Source organism: Protopterus annectens, chromosome 4.part0 (genome assembly GCF_019279795.1).
Source record: "Protopterus annectens isolate FY-2018-M chromosome 4.part0, PAN1.0, whole genome shotgun sequence".
In the NCBI taxonomy this organism is placed as follows: Eukaryota; Metazoa; Chordata; order Ceratodontiformes; family Protopteridae; genus Protopterus; species Protopterus annectens.
The window spans coordinates 881,857,225-881,879,919 of NC_056733.1; the positions used below are offsets into that span (position 1 = coordinate 881,857,225).

Genomic DNA, 22,695 nt, shown 5'->3' on the forward strand with positions numbered 1-22,695 from the left:
ACTCATCAAGATTCCTCTTGAAGAGAGTCAATGAGGGACTCTGCCTAACCTGGACTGGGATTTTATTCCAGAGTGAAGGGAGCCTCTGGGTTATGAATCTGTCCCTCCAGCATGTCCTATTTATTTCAGTGCTGAGGTTCAAGTCTCTCGAGCGCGTAGCTCGATGGGATTTGGATTTTCTGAGGTGCAGCATGACCTTGTGGAACACAGCTCTAACTTATCAAGTTCATCTGCAAGCACAATTCCTGCCAGGAAAGAAAAGTACTCTGGCAGACTATCTCAGCAGAAATATCATGGAACCTCACGAATGGAAATTGAATCCACAAATCTTCAGCATGGTAACGCAAAAATGGGGGTGCCCAGACATAGATCTTTTTGCCTCCCCACTGAATTGCCAACTGCAAAAATTCTGCACAAGGACTTACCACACACCAAGCATGAAAAGTGGATGGTCTTTCGTTCAGCTGGAAAAGCCTAAAAGTTTATGCCTTCCCACCACTGCCTCTCCTTTCAAAGGTACTCCTAAAAGCCAGACAAGAAAAAACACAGATGATCCTGATTGCTCCAGACTGGCCATGCCAGCACTGGTACCCAATCTTAAAGAACTTAGCTCAAGACCCACCATGTAATTTGCCTCAAATTTCACACCTCCTGACTCAGCAAAACAATCAGATACTGCACGGTCAGCTCAAAACCCTAAACCTGGCTGCATGGCAGATTCATTAGTAGAACAGGCAACACCTCTCTCTAAAGCTGTTATGGATGTCATTTTGGAGGCCAGTAGGCCTAGCACCAGGAAATCTTACTCAGAAAAATGGAAGAGATTCTGTGCCTGGAACCAGGCTCAAAACCTTGACCCTCTTGTCCCAAACATTCCTCAGATTTTACAATACTTAACTGAGATGCTGGACAAAGGCCTATCCTTCTCATCAATTAAGATCCACGCCTCTGCCATCTCAGCTCATTACAACACGGATCCTCCTTTATTCTCTCATCCCTTGCTAAAGCAGTACCTCAGAGGGGCTAAAAACATAAGACCGCCCCGGAGAGCACCAACACTACCGTGGGACCTCAATTTTGTTTTGGAAAAACTGACCTTGCCACCTTTTGAGCCAGCCAGTACAGCCGATCTAAAATTTTTATCATGGAAAACAGCTCTGCTCCTGGCAGTAACCAGCACGAAGAGTTTCAGAGCTACAGGCATTAATGGCAGTGGAACCTTTCATAATATTTCATCAGGACAGGGTTTCTATAAGGACAAAACACCTACCCTCATGCCAAAGGTGGTATCTAGTTTGGCTCTTAACCAAACCATCCATTTGCCAACTTTCTATCCAAACCCCCAGAATAAAGGGGAGAAACTTCTGCACTCTTTGGACATACACAGGCAGCTACGCTTCTACTTGGACAAAACAAAAGCTTTCAGGAAAACTGAGCAACTGTTTGTAGCATATGCTGCAGGATCACAGGGCAAGGCGATCTCAAAGTGAACTGTTTCCAAATGGATAGGACACTGTATTCATTACTGCTACACACAGCATGGAAAATCAGTCCCTAATAACATTAGGCCACATTCTACCAGAGCAACAGTCACTTCAACGGCCTTTCTCAGAGGAGTACCAACTAAGGAAATTTTGGAGGCTGCAACTTGGGAGTTCAGTGCACACCTTTACCAAGCATTACCACTTGCCTCTTTACTCTAAATCCAGAGCAGGATTTGCCACTGCAGTTCTGCAGGGCCTCATAACCAATCCTAACTCCTTATAGACCAGCCACCCAACCTTAGCTTTGGGATTCTACCCAAGTGTAATGACTGCAGCAGTGTAACACGATGAACATAGTACAGTTTTGTACCTACCATAAATGCAGATGTTAGAGTGTTCACACTGCTGCAGTCCAGGTTACCCTCCCTCCACCCCCTCTGTCCTAGCTGGACTTATCTATACCTTTCTATCTTATACAACCTTTGTGGTGTATTTGCTTGTAACTGAAGGTATTGTTTTTATTTTTTATGTATGTTTTATTGGCAATGTGCATTGCCTACCTACTTGGGGGCACCTGACATCTGGGGCAAGAAAAACTGAAGAAAATGGCGTTGGATGCATCTTATATACCCCTGGCGCACTGACATCAGGGAAGAAGCGACAGCAACCGACGCTGGACCAAGACTTTGGAACTCTGGCCGACTGCGGGACCGCCTGATGGCAGGATAACCCAAGTGTAATGACTGCAGCAGTGTGAACACTCGAGCATCTACATTTATGGTAGGTACAAAACTGTACTTTCTGCAAACCAAGTTAATAAACATACTTTGCAATGTGGGTTTGATGCCTTAGAAGCATCTTGCAGGGCTGCTGTCACTGGGTCTGTACTGAGAAGGCATGCTTGAACAAGTCTTGCCTGATCACGTCAAAGCAAAATTACTAGATGCTCCATTAATCAAGAGCGTGCGTTTGGCACAAAAGCAGAAGTTGTTCTTAAAAAGATGGAAGAAAAAGCTAAATCTATGCAAACAGTCAAAAATTTCTTACAGGTGCAGCCACCTAGATTCAGTAGGCATTGGCCTTCAAAACACTGGTCCTTTCCAGTCCCTCTCAGGCCTTCTCAGTCCAAACCCATGGGAAACAGACCACCAAGACTACAGTGTCAGGGTATGCAGAGATCTAAACAATGGAGTGTTTCCACCTCAAAACCAGGGAGTGGTAAGCCACCCCTTATGGAAAAAGTTCACAATGACTTTCCAATTATCCTTCCCAGCCATGCCCAAGTACTTGCGCCCCTAGGAGGAAAACTCACCCTTCATGCAAAAAACTTGATGTCCATTACTCCGGACTGATTGGTTCTAAAATTGTATCCCAGGGATACAGATTCTACTTGCGCTCACTGCCAACACCAAGCAGGTTGCCAGACCTTCCTCCAAACCAGTGGGCAGAGGCTCAGAAGTAAGTACTTTCCCTTGTCCATGTCAGGGCTGTTCAACCTGTTCCAGTAGAACAAAGAGGACAAGGTTTCTACTCCAGACTGTTCCTGGTTCCCAGAAAAGAGAGCTATTGGCGCCCTATCCTGGATCTATCAATTCTCAACACCTTTCTGGTGGTCCCAAAATTCAAAATGCTTACCCTGCAACAGCTTCTTCCTGTGCTAGCCAAGGATGCCTGGTTAGTCACCCTAGACTTAAAAGAAGCTTATCTGCACATCCCCATAAAGGGAGTCTTGCAGGAAATATGTACATTTCAGGGCAGGCTCTATGCACTATCAGTTCTCTGCACTTCCCTTTGGCTTATCTATTGCGCACAGAGTATTCACAAAATGCCTGGCTCCAGCCATTGCATACTGCAGACAGAGAAATATTCAAATCTACCCATACTTGGATGATTGCCTGATTCAGGCGGACAGTCAGGAATTGCTACTTCAGGACCTGGCATTTGTAAAAAGATTTCTAACTTCTCTGGGAACACCATCAACGAAAGTAAATCACAACTGGTGCCCAGGCAACAAATTGTATTCCTGGTAGCAAGGTTGAACACATCTTCCCAGATGGCATTCCTCACTCCAGAAAAGCAGGTCCATTTGACAAACTGTTTCAAAGTAATGGCCAACAAAACCCAGCTGTGCAAGGAAAATACTGCAAGCCCTAAGGTTCATGGCCTCGTGCATTATGCTAATTCCATATGTAAGACTGCATATCAGGAAACTTCAGTGGTACTTAAAAAGTCTCTGGTGTCTACATTCTCAGGATCTGGCAACAGTGATTCCTATCGTACCTTGTCTAAGGGCAGAGTTCCTTTGGTGGGCAGAAGCATGCAACCACAACAAGGGACTTCCTTTCACTCAACCCCTTGCCACCCAAACCCTGACAACAGACGCATCAGACTATGCATGGGGGGGCTCACATGGCAGGCATATGCATTCAACGCAAATGGAGCCCAGAACAAATTCCCCTGCATATCAATCAAAAAGAGATGCTAGCTCTACAGAATGCTCTGACAGTCTTCAAATACCTTATCCTTCCAGGACAGCTCCTGATAAAGACAAACAGGACCACAGTTATGTGGTACATAAACAAGCAGGGCAGGACTCATTCTTACCCACTCTGCAGGTTAGCCATGGCCTGTGGAACACAGCCTTGAGCATCCAAGTGCACCTACAAGCTCAATTCCTGCCAGGCAAGCAAATTTCATTGGCAGATGACTTGAGCAGAAATCTACTGGACCCTCACGAGTGGAAACTGGAACCCATCTCATTCAAACATCTAACCCAGAGGTGGGGAACTCCGGAGGTGGACCTTTTTTGCCTCCCCCCAAAACCAATTGAACATATTTTGCACCAGGAACCCTTGCAGCAGAGCTTGGAAGGTGGACGCCCTATCCTTTACATGGGAAAACCTCTCAATTTATGCCTTCCCTCCTCTCAAAAGTACTGGTCAATATCAAACAGGACAGGCCAAGGGCAATCCTTATTGCACCAGACTGGCCACACCAGCACTGGTACCCACTCCTATGCAGTCTGACAGCAGTGCCACCCTGGAACCTACATCAGACACCTTCCCTGCTCTCTCAGCAGGAGGGGCAGATTTTGCATCCACAGCTACAAATCCTAAACCTTGCATCCTGGCTTATCTCATGAATACACCACCAGTATCCCTCAGCAAACAGGTGCTTTACGTCATCCTTGAGGCCAGAAGGCCTAGTACTAGGAAATCCTATGCTGAAAAGATATTGTTCTTGGAGTCTGTCTCAAGGAAAGGACACAGCTGTGCCCAACTTACCTCAAATCCTTGATTACCTAGAAAAGCTGCTCCACAGAGACCTACCCTTCTCATCCATTAAGATTCAAGCCTCTGCCATCTCAGCTCATTATAATACTGAGCCTCCTCTCTTTTCTCACCTTCTCATCAAGCAGTTCCTGAGAGGAGCTAGCAATTAAAGGCCCCCTAGGAGAGCTCCCACCCCGGCCTGGGACCTTAACTTTGCACTGGAAAAGCTCACACTTTCCCCCTTTTTGAACCTGCTTCTTCAGCAGAGTTAAAATTCCTCTCTTGAAAAACAGCCTTACTTCTAGCTATTACTTCAGCAAGAAGAGTGTCTGAGTTACAGGCACTAATGGTGGTGGAGCCCTTCATTATTTTCCATGCTGGCAGGATTTCCCTCAGGACTAGCCCTTCCTTTATGCCCATGATGGTATCCAGTGTGGCTTTAAACCAATCCATCCATTTGCCAACCTTTTGCCCTAATCCTCAGAATAGAGGGAAAAGGATCCTGCATTCCTTGGATGTGCACAGACAGCTCAGGTTCTACCTTCACAGGACTAAGCCTTTCAGAAAATCTGACCAGCTACTAGTCAGCTTTGTCACAGGGGCAGAAGTCAAGGCCATTTATAAGCAAACCATTTCCAAATGGATAGCACACTGTATCCATTTCTGCTACAAGCACCATGGAAAACCTACCCCTCTTAGGATCAGAACTCATTCCACTAGAGCTACTTCAACCTCTACAGCATTTCTCAGGGGAGTCCCCACCAGGGACATCCTGGAAGCTGCAACCTGGAGTTCTGTACACACCTTCACCAAGCATTACCACTTACCTATTTGTTCTAAATCGAGAGCTGGATTTGCTACATCAGTCTTACAAGGCCTGCTAGCCAGCCCCAACACTTCTTGACAGTCTCTCCACTCTTCCTCAGCTTTGGGAATCAACCCAAGTGTGATGACTGCAACATTGAAATACGAAGAACATAGTACAGTTGTGTACATTTACCATAAATGTAGATGTTCGAGTGTATTCACTGTTGCAGTGCTGGTTTCCCCTCCCTCCAGCCCCATGGCTTTGTCTATCCTTTTTATCTATCCTCTTTATGGCCATCTTTTATGGCAGGGTTATTTACTTTCTACTGGAGGTGTTCCACACCATTTAATAGCTTCCTGTTTGGGGGCTCCTGATATCTAGGGCAAGGAAAAACTGATGTAATGGCATCAGCTGCATGTTTTATACCCCTGATGAACTGACGTCATGGAAGAGGTGACAGCATCTGACGTAGAAATCCCAAGACTCTGATATTCGGGCCGACTGAGGGCTTACCTGCAGGCAGATAACCCAAGTGTGATGACTGCAACAAGGAGTACACTCGAACATCTACATTTATTGTAAGTGTACACACCTGCACTATTCTGTCCTACATTACATCCTACCATGGCACCACAGTGATAAGCCCCAACTACCTCACTGCACACTGTCGTCAACCCCCCTCAAACATCCACTGCATAATTTCGCTACTCTTACCACAAAGTGTCTCCTCCCAGCACAACTACTCAACCATCAAACTCCCATCTCTTATCAACACAAACTATTCATAAAATACAAGTTTTTTAGTACATATATAAAACATATTCTCAGCACTCTCTCCAAACTTGCTGTCAGTGGAGACGTGCACCCTAACCGTGGTCCCAAACTCGGCAACCTATCCACAAATCCCCCTCCAATATACTCCCCCACCACTCTAATCACAAGTAACAGAAAGCCAAATGGACCTCCTCATATCTTCTCTTAACATTAGAAGTATCTGTAACAAATTCCAAGACCTCCAAGCCTACATAAACCTGTATTCCCCTGACATCCTTATCCTAACTGAAATCTGGCTCAAACCTCACATCAAAAGTGAATAAATACTCCCACTTGGATACAACATCCTCCACAAGGAGAGACTATCCAGGAAAGTAGGAGGTGTGGCACTGTTTATATAAACACCACCTCAGTATCCAAATTCTCACCAATTCTGCTCCCCAGTTTGACAAGGAAGAAATCCTTTACACCACTGTCCAATTAAACCGTAAGAAAACAATCAAGATTATAGGATGCTATTTCCCAACAGGCCAAAATATACCTTCCATTGAAAACCTCCTAAACTGGGAAAATCTCTCCCTACCCCAAGAAACTGTCATACTCTGGGACTTTAACATCAGTTGGCTATCCTGCAATAGCAACCACCCAGCCCTCCAACTAAATCGCCATGGTTTCTCACAGCTAATACAGTTGCTACCAGGATCAATAAAAACCCTAATAATCACACCATTCTCGATTTAGATCTTAAACAAAGACCCTCACTCTTACCTGAGAGGCTGTCTACCTGACTCCCACAGCGACCATTCCCCAACTTTACCACTAAGACATCACATAAATAATAGTAAACCCATTATTTACAGACCTGCTCGCAACAAAGCTAATTTCAACCCCAACTCTTTATCTCCTCCCTTAACTGGGCACCTCTAAAGTACATCCACCTAGTCGAAGCAGTTCACTTCTTTAACAGAACATTCCTCAACATCCTTAACTCCTATACCCCCCCAAGAAACACCAAAATCAGAACTAAAAGCTCCCCCTGGCTACAAAAAAACAACCATGGGTCTTATGAAAACCAGGAATAGAACATGGGAATGCTGACACAAAACTAAAAAACCCTCAGATAGACAACTCTTCCTTGAACTACGAAACAAGGTCAAAAAGTATATAAAAGCAGACAAAGCCCTTTTCTATTCGACATCCTTAAACTCTTCCCAAAGTAACCCAGAGCAATTCTGGTCCACAATTAACTCTGTCCTCTGTCCAGGAAAAGTAAACACCCCCCTGTCAACCACCCCTCTCTCCACCCACAGCATAGCTGACTCCTTCAACATACATTTCACAGAAACCGTACTATCCCTAACCAAAAAACACTTCCTACATCGACTCCCCCTACTGCCAACCCAAATCCACCCCTCCCTGCCTTCTTCCTGTCCACAGTACCCACCTCCTACATAAGAAAACTCATAACTAAACTAAAACCCACTAAACATGCAGCAGACAACCTGCCCGCTGAATACCTAATAATAGCAGCTATTGTCCTAGCTTATCCAATCTCCATATTCATCAACCGCTCCATATCCGAATCCTATGTACCCGCACTATGGAAAATATCCCACATCATTCCCCTACATAAAGGTGGCCCCTCCACAGACCTCTCCAACTACCGCCCCATTGCCATCCTCTTCCCCCCCCTCTCCAAGATACTCGAAAAATGCATCAACTCGCAGGTCTCCAAATACCTCCTAAACAGTAATCTCCTCTCCAATACCCAGCATGGTTTTAGGCCACACCACAGCACTATTACTGCTCTGTTCTCCTTCACAAACACTATCCTTCAGCACAAAAACAATGGCCTCCTCTCCTGTGCTGTATTTCTGGATATGTCTAAGGCCTTTGACATTGTCACATGACCTACTACTCTCTGCTGTCTCCAACCTTTCTTTCTTTCTCCACTCCAGCCACAAACTGGTTCCACAGCTACCTACATGGCCACCAGCAATCAGTTTTCTGGGACAACGATACATCTCCTCACCTCCCTGTGACGCTCTGAGTTCCCCAAGGCTCCATCTGCCACCAAACATGCCTCCCTAATACAGCATGCCGATGATTCCACCCTCATCTGCTCAGCCCCAACTGTAACAGAACTCAACAGAACTCTAACAGATCACACAAGAATCTTTCTCTTCCATTGAACGCTGCCTATCTAATGCACAGCTGCTCCTGAATCCAAACAAAACCAAACTCCTCATATTCCAACCCACCAAATCCACCACAAACACCCCCACCTCAATATCCAGGCCAAGGATAATACCTCCAACTCACCAACAGCCCACAACAAACTACTTGTACAGATAGACGATCTCAAATTTGACACCCACATATCAGTAACATTAAAAAAAAGTTCACCAAAAACTGGTTGCCCTATACAGAAACCACCAATACCTCACCAAACCAGCTAGAATTTCTATCACCAATTCCCAACTAATATTCACCCTACTCAATGCATCACCCATCCTTACAACTCTTAGACAGTCAGACCTAAACAAACTCTAATACTGCTACAATAAAATTGCAAAATTTGCCACCTACCACAGCCACCACTGTGTCTCCCTTAGAGACCTAGACTGGCTCGAGCTCCCTCAACTCCTACACCTAACTCAACTCACCTTTGCTTATAAACTTGTAAACTACCCTCTCAGAATCCCATCACTACATACACTTCTCCAGCCCCACCACTCTTCCAGACCCCTATGCTCCTGCAGTAAAAATGTGCTCCAGGTTACCAAAGCCAAAGCTTCAGCAGGGGAAGCACTGTTCTCTTGTGCCATATCCAAGCTCTGGAACAACCTTCCAAATACCATAACTACCCTCCCTAGCCATCTTTTCAAGACTGCTCTTAAATCACATCTAATTACTCACTGGCTCTGACCTTGCCTAAACCCTGACTAAATCCAGGATTTACTAATCATTTTCTATTCTTCTTAACTGTGGCCATCATGCAAATGCCTAGTAATACAGTTTGTCTGTTTTTACCTGTGATTGTCCGTGTGCTTTACTTAAACTTTAACAAATGTGCTTTTGTATTTAGTCATGACATCATCATCAGTGCTGTAAAATCACCTTGACTAGATTGTATACCATTTGTTATATCATTTTATTCTGTGGAGCTTTTCTCCCTGGGCTTTCTCTGAAAAAGGACCTGTGTCCAGTCGGACTTTCACTGTAAATAAATGTAAAGAAAATGAATTGCATTTTTTTTTTAAACGAGAAACATCGTAAGTTATAAGTTATGACCTAAGCAGTCATGCATTTATATAATAGAAAACAAACCGTATTGACATAATCTTAGTTGCAAGCATTTACATCACAAATCATACTGACATAAGCTTTAGTTGCAAGCATTGTACATCACTTATAATCTACCCAGTCATTGTCAATAATAAATTAATAGCTCATTCAAATCCTGCCTTTTTTTAAAACTCTGTGTGAATTGTTCCCACAATTCCCATTTTTTGCTCTCTAATTTGTTCCTGCCCTTTTCCACAGATCCCAATTCCAGTTGTTTCATCTCTGTTACTATATTCACTACTACTGGTGCAGTTGGTTTAGACTTTGATTTCCATTTTCTAGTAATTGCTTTTTTGTCAGCCACCATAATTAGTGAGCAAGGCCTTACTATGTCTAGGCAATTCTGATTCTGTATCAGCTCAGAAAAATAATTTCCCTAGGTACACCAATTTACTCACCCAGTATCTCTGATTGAGTGGTCTGCAGGGAATCTTTAAAGTCTGCCAGCTCATTAAACTCCAAGAAAATATGTTCCCAATTACCTCTTTCTTCCCCATTACACCTGCAGCGTTTGCTATTTAACATGAGGAAAAATTCTCAGAAGTCTACTTTGGGTATAAAAATATCTATGTAAACATTTCCATGCACAAATCCTGAATATTCTAGATTTTGTTGTATGTTTGGGAGACATATATTTCCCCATTGTTTGTGAATTGCTTGTCCAGTCTCTCTTCCCAATCCTTTTTGTGCGCCTCTGATTGATTCTTATAATTATCATGAAATATTTTATATGCTTTAGTAATTACTCCTTTTTTAGCAGCAGCTTCTGTTCTAGATTCTACTAAAAACTCTATCAATTTTAGTCTTTCATTTAGGACCACCCTACTTCTTTCTCTTTGCCTGTACTCTGACATCAGTCCTTGATAGGGAAGGCAATCTCTAGCCTGCAGTCCAAATACATTCTTGGCCTCTTCCCATTCTATTACTTTTCCCTCTCTAAAAATTTCCTCCCAATACCTTGTTTTTTTTGCCAGTTTTCTTCAGCAAGTTCCAGCCCCCTCTTGCCTATTGTCTGGCTGTATCCCTAATTGCAATCATCCCTATTGTCAGACTCTCATTTCCCCATTCCTGTGTTGGCTTAGTTCTTAGTTCATAAATTAGCAGAAAGTATTCTAATATTCTGTGATTATTGTTATTCTCCTGAAAGGTCTGCATCCAAAATCCCAGTATCTCTTTATTTCTTGTGCTTACCCCCTATTTCATCATCATCTCTTTCCACTTTGAATTGTAGATTTCTGCTCGTACTAAGTATATAGGACCCGTAACTGTGTAGCTCTGAAATACCCCTTCACATCTGGTCATCCCAATCCGCCTTGTTCTTCTGGAAGAATCAGCTTATCCCACTTGACTCTTGCCATCTTTCCCTCCCAGATAAAAACATTCAGCTTTTTATTATTTGCTATCTACAACTTTTCCTCTGGTTGATAAAATTATGCCTGACCTGTGTATAAGACCTAAGGGGACTAAAAACATTTTAACTGCTTGCAGCTTACTATCCATATCCAGATAACAAACCTATTTTTGCAGTTTTTGTATTATCTTTTGTTTATTTGGCATTTGTTTACCGGGAAGGTCTGACTGGGTCATGACCACCCATTTTCTGTGGAGGCCAGGGGAGGAAAGCTCCACATGCATATGGTTAATACAGTGAAAAACTAGATAGACATAAAAGTCATAACATTCAAGCGCAAATATAAAAAGCTCTCATTCTGACAAACTAATGTGTTAACAGACCTAATAAAGTCATAACATTCAAGCACAGAATTTGAAAAACTACACATTAGTTTGTCATAATAAAAACTCAGCACACGTAAAGTCAGTGTTCAAGCATAAATTATGGAAAGCATGATAATAGGAGGATGCAGCATTATTTACATAGTAGATGATTACAATAATTAATATTATTATACAGGTCATGAAATGTGGTAACAGATTATATTGGTGAAAGCATTGGATAGTACGAGTAGAGCAGGGTAGGGTGTGACAGAGAGGATAGTAAGAATAGATATGGAAAAGGTACGAGTGTAACCTCAGGGGAGTATGTGTAGAGGAAGGGAAGGGTAGGGTAAGTTAGTAGTGGATAGAGTAGACGTAGAAAAAGGTACAAGAGTACCTCAACCTGGGCTCATACAGGAGCAAATCTAGGCTTTCTTGAAGTAATATTTTATAGAGGATTTGAAGAAGTGCAGGTTAGTAGCGTTTTAATAGTTAAAAGAAGGGCGTTCCATAGTTTTGCCACAGAGCAAGAGTAAAGGCTTAGGCCTGAGGTTTTGTTTTGTTTAGTCTCTTCCCACATATCCTTGGGTGCCACACTGGAATCATTTTTAATCCATACTCCTAAGTACTTCATTTTATCGTGCCCCCATAAATACGGATATTGCCGAACTAATTTGTGTGTGGATACATAATTTACAACTATTGTCTTTGTTTTGGCTTCATTAATTTTGTATCCCAAAAAGATTTGAAACTATCTGTGTTCCACAACACTGAAATGTCGTTTTCTGGTTTTATCTGACATGAAGTAATATCTGCAAATAGAGGCAGCTTTTGTTGGCTACCATACCTATTATATCTTTGGATTTCTGAGTCCCTTATTTTCTTTGCCAGTAGTTTTAAATTTAATGCAAATAAGAAAGGGAATAGAGGACACATCTGCCTCGTTCCTCTGCTCAAGCAGAAATTATTGGAGAGGAGCCCATCCACTTTGTTTGCCTGCTATCCTTCATATATCCTCCTAATCAACCTTATAATTTTGTCAGGGAATGCAAGTGCTTCCACTGCCCCACCAACAACAGTGCCATTTTCTTACATTCTGCTTCCCTCTGGATCATCAATATTCTGTTAATGTTATCAAATGTTTGCCTCCCTTCCACAAAACCACATTGATCCATATCTATTAATTTTGGTAGCACTTTCACCATTCTTTTAGCCTTTATAGGCATAAACACTTTTATAATCCTGGTTTAGTATTGAAATGGGCCTGTATGAAGCTGGATCTGATGGATCTTTACCCTCTTTGGGTATTACAGCTAGCACAGCTTTTTTTCTAGGATGTTGGTACTTCTCCTCTTAAAACCTTCCAGATCTTTATCAGTTTTTTTCCCACCTAGCTTCCAAACTTCCACAGGAAAACTATCTGCTCCTTGTGACTTTCTTGTAGATTGGTTATACATCACCATTTTTATTTCATCTCCTCCTATCCTGTTTGTAATTGAGCCTCATCTACCTCTCACTTTGGCATAATTCTTCCATAAACATTTCCATTTGTATGTTTTCTTGATTTCCATATTTCTGTTGCTTTAAGCAGACTTTCATAGAATTTCCGAAATATTTCTAATACCTCTACAGGTTCTCTTGTTATAGGCTCCTTAAGCTTGGCGACGGCCCTTTCTACTTTTTGTTGCCGGAGTCATTGTGCTAAAAGTTTTTGTGCTGTAGAATTATTTTCAAAAAATAGTTGCTGAACAGCAATTTTTATAAACTCATGCATATTATTGAAGTAATCCCCTTATTTTCTGTGTAGCGTTCTGCAGTCGCTCTTCTTCTGTGAAATTTCCCTAATTTGCAATACTTTAACATTTGTCAATCCCTCTAAGTAATTTTTGTTACTTCTTATCCATATCACCGCTTCTTTTATTTCCACCCTATTTTTAAACTCCACTTTAATTTTATTCCACTCCCTAACTATATTTTCAGAAGAAATTTCGATCTTCTCTAATAGGTCCTGAATAATTTCCACTATGCATTCCTAAAATTCCTCTCCTTTCAACATACAGGTGGGAAAGAGCCAGTGTCTCATTTGTATTTCATTACTCTGTGTTTTTATTTTAGTTATTATTAGCACATGATCTTTAATAGTTATTGGGTGCATATGAAGACTTTCAGTTACATGCACTTGCTCCTGTGAAATGTACATTTTGTGTAGCCTAGCCCAGTTTTTGTATCTTGGGGAATAATATAAATTTGCTCTGAACTCCTACTACTTAATTCACATCTCCCATGCCAAATATTTTCATAAATTTCTTGAAAAATCTACCCTTCTTTGTTGTATTTTCCATTCTGGGCCCCCAGACACTTCTGCACTGCTTCCAGACCCCACCTATAAGTAATATTCCTTGCTGAAAGCTGATTATTTCTCTTAGAATTTTCTTAAGCTCCATTATAGCAATTTCAGATGGAATATAAATACATGCCACTGTAATCTTCCTGCCTTGCCAGTAGCCCCTTAATACTACAAAGCTACCATTATTATCTTTCTTATCCTCTTCTGTCACTATTGGAGCTCCTCTAGCAGTTAATAGGAGTACTCCCCATTTCTTTTGTCCCAGATATTCTGCTGAATAACTGTCCTGCACTCTTTTCTTTATCAAATTCACATGCTTGGTTCTTTCCAAGTGCGTCTTCTTTAGCATAACCATTTGTACTCTGTATTTTGTAATATAGTTTCACTACTCTTTCTTTTTGTATTTATCTGTGAGATCATTGACATTTAGACATTATAGAAAGCCTCATTGTGTTATTATTCCCACCTTTTATATGTAACAGTTTCTTTAAGTGTCTAGTTACTGCTTTTGAGTTACATGTGTACATTGTTTGGCAGGTTGATCTTTTATGTAGTTTTTTGTCATAGCTATTTGAGCCTGTGTCCTGTCTTAACAAAACTTCTTGTTTTATTGAAAGTCCTCAAACGCGCACACACACACACACACCAATACCACAAAAAAACTATTAACTTAATACTAACGCACAAAACTATGTACATATTAAAATATTGAAGTTTTACCCACCTAATAGGAACAAGTGTCCCACACTGACAGATTTGGGTTAACCTAAAAGAAAGGTTATCCATGCTAATATGCATGGCACAGCCAGTGTTTCTACTAAATGTACTCTGGTTTTGTCTCCTCTTTATAATTCTTCCAGCTGGGTTTCATAAAGCATAATCTCCTAGCAATTTCTCTTTATCAGATTTTCTGCATGGAGACATGAGGACCAAATACAAAGTTGCTACTAAGCACACATTTATTTAGTAGAAAAAAGCTTTATTATATTCTGTGTTCTTTTTCATTTAATTGCTTTCTGTTAAAACGTGTTACTAGATCAAGCTAAGAGCCTTAATCCTGTCATTGCCCTATGTAAGAATGAGAAAAAGTGCACCCGTTTTTCTTTTGTTAGGCTCTTTTAACCAGACAGTTCTTTTCTTACATCGCAGCAACTGAGCAAGGAGAAAGAGAGAAGAAAGAAAGAAAAAAAAAAAACAGCAGTACCCCATTATACTTAAAATAACTGAGGAAACTTTATTTTATAGTGTACAAAGAATGTCATGCACTATAAAAAAAAATATTACTATTAAGAAAAACATTTTTTTACTTGATTTACTTTCTTCCTCCTCTTCCCCTCTCCTAAGTATTTTTCTGAACATTAATGACATGAGGTATGGCATACGCTTTTGAGCCCTCTACAAGTTTAGCATAGTCAAAAAGGACAATATTTCCAGATTTGTCTTGTTCTGTTATGGTTCACAAATATAATTATTGCTTTGTAATCCCACATTTGTCAATTTCCAAGTTACTGGGTTTTTTCTTGTTAATCTCCTTCTCTCAAATCCTGTCTGTGTCATTTCCAATGTACTGTCAATTCTTCTAGTCAACTCTTGTGCCTTTTTTCCTTCTCTCAAGCATTTTCCATTGAAACATTGGAAAAGGTTTCCTTGGCACAGTCTCTCTGTGGTCTTCATTACCAGAAGAAAAAGATGCAGACTCTCCTGTTTCACAGGTCACTTTTTGTTGGACAAACCTTTGTATTTCCTCCTTAGTAGGTAGTGTATCAAAAAATGATTTTGTCCCAACAGGAAAGAATATTTTGAAGATAGCTGGGTACAGCAGTTTGAATATTGTGCCTGCTTCTTGACTTCTCCACTCACTACCTATAATTTCTGAAGAAATTTCTATCTTTAATTTCAGCTGTCCATTCCTTAAATTCTTCTCTTTTTAACTGGTTGGTGAGAGAGTGAGTGTCTCATTTTTACTTCATTAACTTATATCTTTATTTTAGTTGTTATTGGTGCATGATCTGAAATAGTTATTGGATACTTGTCAAAGCTTTCAATTAAATGCACCTGTCCCTGTGAAGTATCATGTGTGATTTGTCAGATTTCATTCGTTCATCAACATGTGGGTTCAGATCCGATCCTCTGATCCGACTTGTCCACTTTTTACAGCTTGTGACTACTGCAAACTCTTAAGCTCCTCTCTTAACCATAATGCTCTAGTCCCCCTCTATATCTGAGATCTCGTTTGCCACCTTCGTGTACAAACGTGGCTGCTGTCAGCTCTCGAGCATTTAGTGAGTTATAACTATTTTTGTGTTGTACCTTTCTAGTATATTTATATTTTATACTTTGTATTTTTATCTAAGCTAGCCTTCCTTGTCCATACTTGTCCTTTCCTTTGTATCTTGATATCATTGTTGGTATTTTTTTCCCAGCTGTCCTTTTTATTGTTATGGTAATCTTTTCTACCATTGTTGGTAGATGTTCATCGTGCATACAGCTGCAGTAATCACAGATGGGTTTTCAGCCGTCAGGCGGTCCCTCGGTCGACCGAATTCCAAAGTCTTGGTCCGGCGTCTGTTGTCGTCGCTTACTCTTCTGACGTCAGGAAGGCCAGAGTATATAAGACACAGCCGACGCCATGTTCTCCAGTCTTTTTTGCCGCACGGTGCCCGAAGCAGAAGCAGTTCGCAAGTGCCGGTCGGCCAGCTCCTGAATTACGAAAATATTTGGAACCGAAGTCTTCATTAAAGCTAAGTACCCCGTTGGGGAAACTTTTCTTGCCTCAGACCGATGTCAGAAAAAGTTAGTAATTGTATTTCTTGTGGGAAGCAAATACCGCATAAGGATTTCCATTCCCTTTGCATACCTTGTTTGGGCCCAGACCACGACGTCTCGGGCTGTCGCTTTTGCGCTACTTTCAATAAATGCACTATCAAGCGTCGGGCGGAGTTCGCCCAACACTATTTTGGTAAAGCTTTTGACTATAAAATGTCGTCGGACACTCCGACTACCGTTTTATCCAAAAAACGCAAGGAAAAGGACCGACGCGAGGCCCGCGGTCTCCGCTGACACCACGCTGAAACAGGCTCCACGTGGTCCGGTTCTCAGCGAGACACCTTTGCAGTCCCTGACTACCGACGACGCTCCTTTGGCGGTGTCTTCTGTACCCGAGACCGCTGGGTCCTCGGCCCTTTCCCAGACTACAACCGAAGCCCCGGCTTATGTCGAGCCTACTAATGTGGACAGGTCCACCTCCACCCATGGTGTATTTAGGCCTTCATCTTCTTTTTCCATTAAGGCCTTTACTAAATCCAAAGCAGCCAGGCATCAAACTAGGCCTGCTGCTCAAGGCCCATCTCCTGGACCCATGCCTAAGAAACAGATGCTTAAAATGGCTGAGGATCTAATTACTCTTATCAGAGGTTCTCAGCCCCCTCCTGACAAGAGACCCAGAGTGGAGGAAGAATCCCCCTCTTCTGATCAGGGATCCATTTTATCAGAACATTCTTCTGATGCAGAGGAACACTCTTACTCCCCTTTTGAGGATTCGGATGCAGAACAGTCCATTCCTTCTGTATCCCCCCCTGAGGATTTTTCTTTTGGGGAAACCTTGCACACCTTGAGGGAACATTTCCATTGGGAAGGCCAAGACTTTTCAGATTCCAAGAAAAGACTTAGGGAATTTCTTTGGTTACCTCAGCACAGACCTCTGGCTATACCCCCTGTTTTGGAGGTACTGGATGATGTCTATTCGGAGGCTTGTCTTAACCCTGATTCTCTTTCTCCTGCACCAGTAAAGCCTGATAGATTTTACAGAGTACCCAGTTCTCACCAATTTCTCTACAAAGGCCATAATGCTGACCCTGAAACCATTTCACAAGGCCCTAAGGGATTAAAGGCCTCCACTGCCAAGAATCCACTTCCTGCAGAAAGGGAATCTAGATCTCTAGAAAGGTGGGGTAAGAAGGTATATACCTCGGCCACCCTAGCCATGAGGGCCTTAAACTGTCAGTTTCATATGATTAAATATCAACAGTTTCTGTTATCACAATTAAAAAACAAAATGTCTCAATCTGAACAACCAGATTTAAGAGTTACAGGATATGATGCATAGTGCGGAGCAAGTGGGTAAACACACCTTACAATGTGGTTATGATGCCCTAGAGGCCTCCAGTAGAGCGGCTGCTACAGGATCAGTCATTCGCAGACATGCCTGGCTTAGGGAACAAAATTTGCCTGATCATGTGAAAGCTAAACTTCTTGATGCTCCTTTACAAAAGGATGTACTTTTTGGTACTAATGCTGAGGAGATACTACGGAAAATGGAAGAAAAAGCCAAATCTATGCAAACTCTCAAAGCTTTCTTACAGGTCCAGCCATCACGTTTTAGCAGGAATTGGCCTTCAAAAAACTGGTCCTTTCCAGCCACTGACAAACCCCAAAGAGGTAGATACAGACGCACAAGGGGCAGAGGGCAATCACAAGGATCATATAGAGGCAGACAATGGCAATCTCCAGCACCAAGAAGTGGTGAAGACAGTGCACAACAATACAGGAAGCAAACCCAATGACTCCCTCATTTCCATGCCAAGCAAGTCTCAGCTGGCAGCACCTTTGGGAGGGAAACTAGCATTATTTGCAAGCAATTGGCATATTGTCACAACAGACAAATGGATACTGGACATTATAAACAGAGGCTACAAATTTCAATTTCACACTCTTCCAAAAGTGAGAGGCATGCCAAACCTGCCACAAAATCAAAGGGCAGAGGCACAACTGCAAATTTCAAAGCTCCTAAACATGAGAGCTATACAAAAGGTACCTACGCACCAACAAGGTCAAGGTTTTTATTCAAGACTCTTTCTGGTACCAAGAAAAGGAACCGACTGGAGACCCATTCTGGACTTATCCATCCTAAACACATTTCTTCTCGTACCAAAATTCAAGATGCTCACATTACAGCAACTTCTTCCCATGCTGGGCAAGGAGTTTTGGCTGGTAACATTGGACCTCAAGGAGGCATACCTGCATGTCCCAATCAGACAAAGCTGCAGAAGATACCTCAGATTTCTTGCAGGTTCAATCCACTATCAATTCTCTGCATTGCCCTTTGACTTATCTACTGCGCCCAGAGTATTCACAAAGTGCCTGGCATCAGTGATTGCCTTTTGCAGACTTCAAGGGATACAAATTTACCCTTATCTGGACGACTGCCTGATCCAAGCGGACAGTAAACACATACTACTGGAACATCTGGCATATGTGACACGGTTACTGCTTTCTCTGGGATACACCATCAACAAGGAGAAATCAAGGCTAACACCATCTCAGAAAATAACCTTCCTGGGTGCCAACTTGGACACAAACACCCAGATGGCATATCTTACGCCAGAGAAACAAGGGCAATTATCTCAGTACTTCAAAACACTAGCAAAAAGTACCATGCTTACTGCAAGGAAAATCCTGCAGGCTCTGGGATTCATGGCATCTTGCATTCTGCTAATCCCATGTGCAAAGTTGCATATGAGGAAACTTCAATGGTACCTAAAAAATCTATGGTCTCAACACAGTCACAGTTTGGAAGCAATTATACCAATAATTCCATGTTTGCAAAAGGAATTTCTATGGTGGGCCCAAGCATGTCAAGTAAACACAGGCCTTCCATTCTGCAAGCCTCAAGCAAAACAAGTCATAACCACAGACGCCTCAGATTACGCCTGGGGCGACATGAAGGACAGGTGCATTCAGGGCAGATGGTCCCACAAGGAAAAGCACCTTCACATCAATCAAAAGAAATGCTAGCAGTAATAAATGCAATTACAGCTTTCAAGGACTTCCTGCATCCAGGACAATTACTGATAAGAACAGACAACACCACAGTAATGTGGTACATAAACAAACAAGGAGGAACACATTCATACCCCTTGTGCAGACTAGCCATGACTCTTTGGAACTTGGCTCTGGAAAGACAAATCGAACTTCAAGCACAGTACTTGCCAGGACTGGAAAACACACTGGCAGACACTCTGAGCAGGAATATGACAGATCCACACGAATGGAAGTTACATCCTCAGGTGTTTACGGAAATAATCCAAGCGTGGGGGAGGCCAGACACAGATCTTTTTGCCTCCCACAGGAACCATCAATTGAAAAAGTTTTGTTCAAGGACCTTCCATCCAAAGGCCTGGAAAGTGGACGCCCTTTCTTTCAGTTGGACAGCATAGACAGTTTATGCATTCCCACCTCTGCCTCTTCTGCCCAAGGTGCTTTTGAAAGCAAGAACAGACAAACCGAGGATGATACTGATTGCTCCAGATTGGCCAAGGCAACACTGGTATCCACTCCTGAGGAGCCTAACGCATACTCCTCCCTGGTCCCTGCCTCTAATACCCCTTCTGCTGCCTCAGAACAGCTACAAAACCCTTCACAGTCAGCTGAAAACACTCAACCTCGCTGCATGGAAAATTCCTTAACACCACAACAGACCCTACTCTCCAAGGAGGTGCAGGATGTCATTTTGGAGGCCAGAAGACCATCTACTAGAAAAGCTTACTCCGCAAAATGGAAGCGGTTTTGCTGTTGGAATGAGAAAAGAGGACAGGACCCTAGAAAACTGAACTTGCCTCAGGTTTTACAGTACCTAGCTGAACTGCTGAACAGTGGACTTTCATTTTCTTCCATTAAAATACATGCCTCAGCCATTTCTGCAGAATTCAACACGGATCCTCCTTTATTCTCTCACCCACTCTTACGACAGTTCCTCAGAGGGGCTAAGAATATAAGACCTCCAAGGAAGCAACCAATACCAGCCTGGGACCTTAATTACATACTAGAAAAATTAACATTGCCTCCTTTTGAACCTGCTGCCTCAACAGATCTGCAATATTTGTCCTGGAAAACAGCTTTCCTTCTGGCCATCACTTCAACTCGTAGGGTTTCTGAACTACAGGCCCTCATGGCAGTGCAGCCCTTCCTCATCTTCCATCAGGATAGGGTTTCCCTTCGTACTAACCCATCTTTTATGCCAAAAGTGGTATCCAGGGTAGCCTTAAACCAAGCCATACACCTTCCTACTTTTTATCCCAACCCTCAAAACAAAGGGGAAAGGCTGCTTCACTCTTTAGACATCCATAGGCAGCTACGTTACTATTTGGACAGAACAAAGTCCTTCAGGAAATCAGAACAACTTTTTGTGTCCTATGCCGTAGGGGCTCAAGGGAAACCAGTTACCAAACAGACCATTTCTAAGTGGATTGGCCACTGCATACGATTTTGTTACTCCTATCATGGAAAATCTGTCCCTAATGGTATCAGATCTCACTCCACCAGGGCCACAGCCACCTCTACAGCCTTCCTCAGAGGTGTGCCTACTAAGGATATTTTGGAGGCAGCCACTTGGAGTTCTGTACATACCTTCACAAAACACTACCACCTGCCCTTATATTCCAGAACTAGAGCAGGCTTTGCCACTGCTGTTTTGCAGGGCATTCTGGCTCAACCCAGTTCCTCATAGTACCTACCACCCTATGCATAGCTTTGGGACTCTACCCATCTGTGATTACTGCAGCTGTATGCACGATGAACATAGTACAGTTTTGTACCTACCATAAATGTAGATGTTCAAGTGCTAATACAGCTGCAGTACAGGTTTCCCTCCCTCCTTCCCCACTTGGTAAGGGCATGGGGCCTAACAACCTCTTCATACCTCCTGACTGGGTTATCCTGCTATGTTTTATTTGCTTGCTTACACTGATTTTGCATTACTTTGCATTGCTTGCATATGTGGATAAGTCTTATTTATGTATTGCCTTCCTTTTGGGGGCACCTGACATCTGGGGCAAGAAAGACTGAAGAACATGGCGTCGGCTGTGTCTTATATACTCTGGCCTTCCTGAAGTCAGAAGAGTAAGCGACGACAACCGACGCCGGACCAAGACTTTGGAATTCGGCCGACCGAGGGACCGCCTGACGGCTGAAAACCCATCTGTGATTACAGCAGCTGTATTAGCACTCGAACATCTACATTTATGGTAGGTACAAAACTGTACTTTTTCCTTCCTACTGTATGTATATGTATAAAAAAAAATCTGCCTTATTCTTCTTTGCTGTTTACTAGGATAATTGCTGAAAAACCTTTGGGTTTCAAAAAGTGTAAAGGGTGTGGGCACAAGATCCCTTTGTTTGTTGTCCACAACTCTTGTCTATTTTCTGAACCCTGCCTGTTTTGAGAGTCCCTTATGAGATTTGTAAATCTTTTAATCCAAGGGCTTTAGTTGATAGAAAGAATAAATTGATTTTGAAGGAACTTCTTTCTACTACTTTTTGAGAGTTGCTGACTGGAGCTCAACTCTCTAAGGCAGGTCAGAAAGAATCATGAAAACGACTACATACACCATGTAGATTTTCCACGATTTCTTCAGATTCGAAGACCAAATCCTCATATCTGACTTTTTTGGATAAAAGGTCTGCCTCATTGGACCCTGTTTTCTCGGAGCCTAAAGAACCCCCCCCCCCCCCCAGACCGGTTATGCATCCTCTCTGGACCTGGTCCCCTCTCTGCTGCCTTACCCCTTTTTAGAGAGGCGATGACACACTAGATCTTCCTCTGTAGCTGCTGGTTTCCGTTCTTCCAGAAGTCTTACCAAAGCAGATGTGGATAGAATGATAAGGAAGTTTCTCTCGACACAGATGCAAATGGGAGTTCTCCTGGCTCCTACCACTTCAAGTCAGAACACTGTTATTAGCCTCACTGCACCCATCTTTGCTCCTTCTCTAATCTGTCCTTCTGCTTCAGAGCTCGTGGATCTGAGCTTCACAGGATTGATTATATTGGATCTGAAGATGGTTGTATCTTCAGAGCTGATAACCTTCTCTGAGTGGACCAGCTCTGAATGTGTCGGAGCCAGATGACTCTTGGAGCCAAATTGTCATCGTTGGCTATGAGGTGCTAGAGTT

At 42.5% G+C, this 22,695-nt stretch overlaps 1 protein-coding gene across 4 annotated transcripts in view; it reads left to right on the forward strand.

The window, feature by feature from the left end:
* CABIN1 (calcineurin binding protein 1) overlaps positions 1-22,695 on the forward strand; it is a 4,301,447-nt gene that overhangs the window by 209,103 nt on the left and 4,069,649 nt on the right. The gene's annotated exons all lie outside the window — the stretch shown is intronic.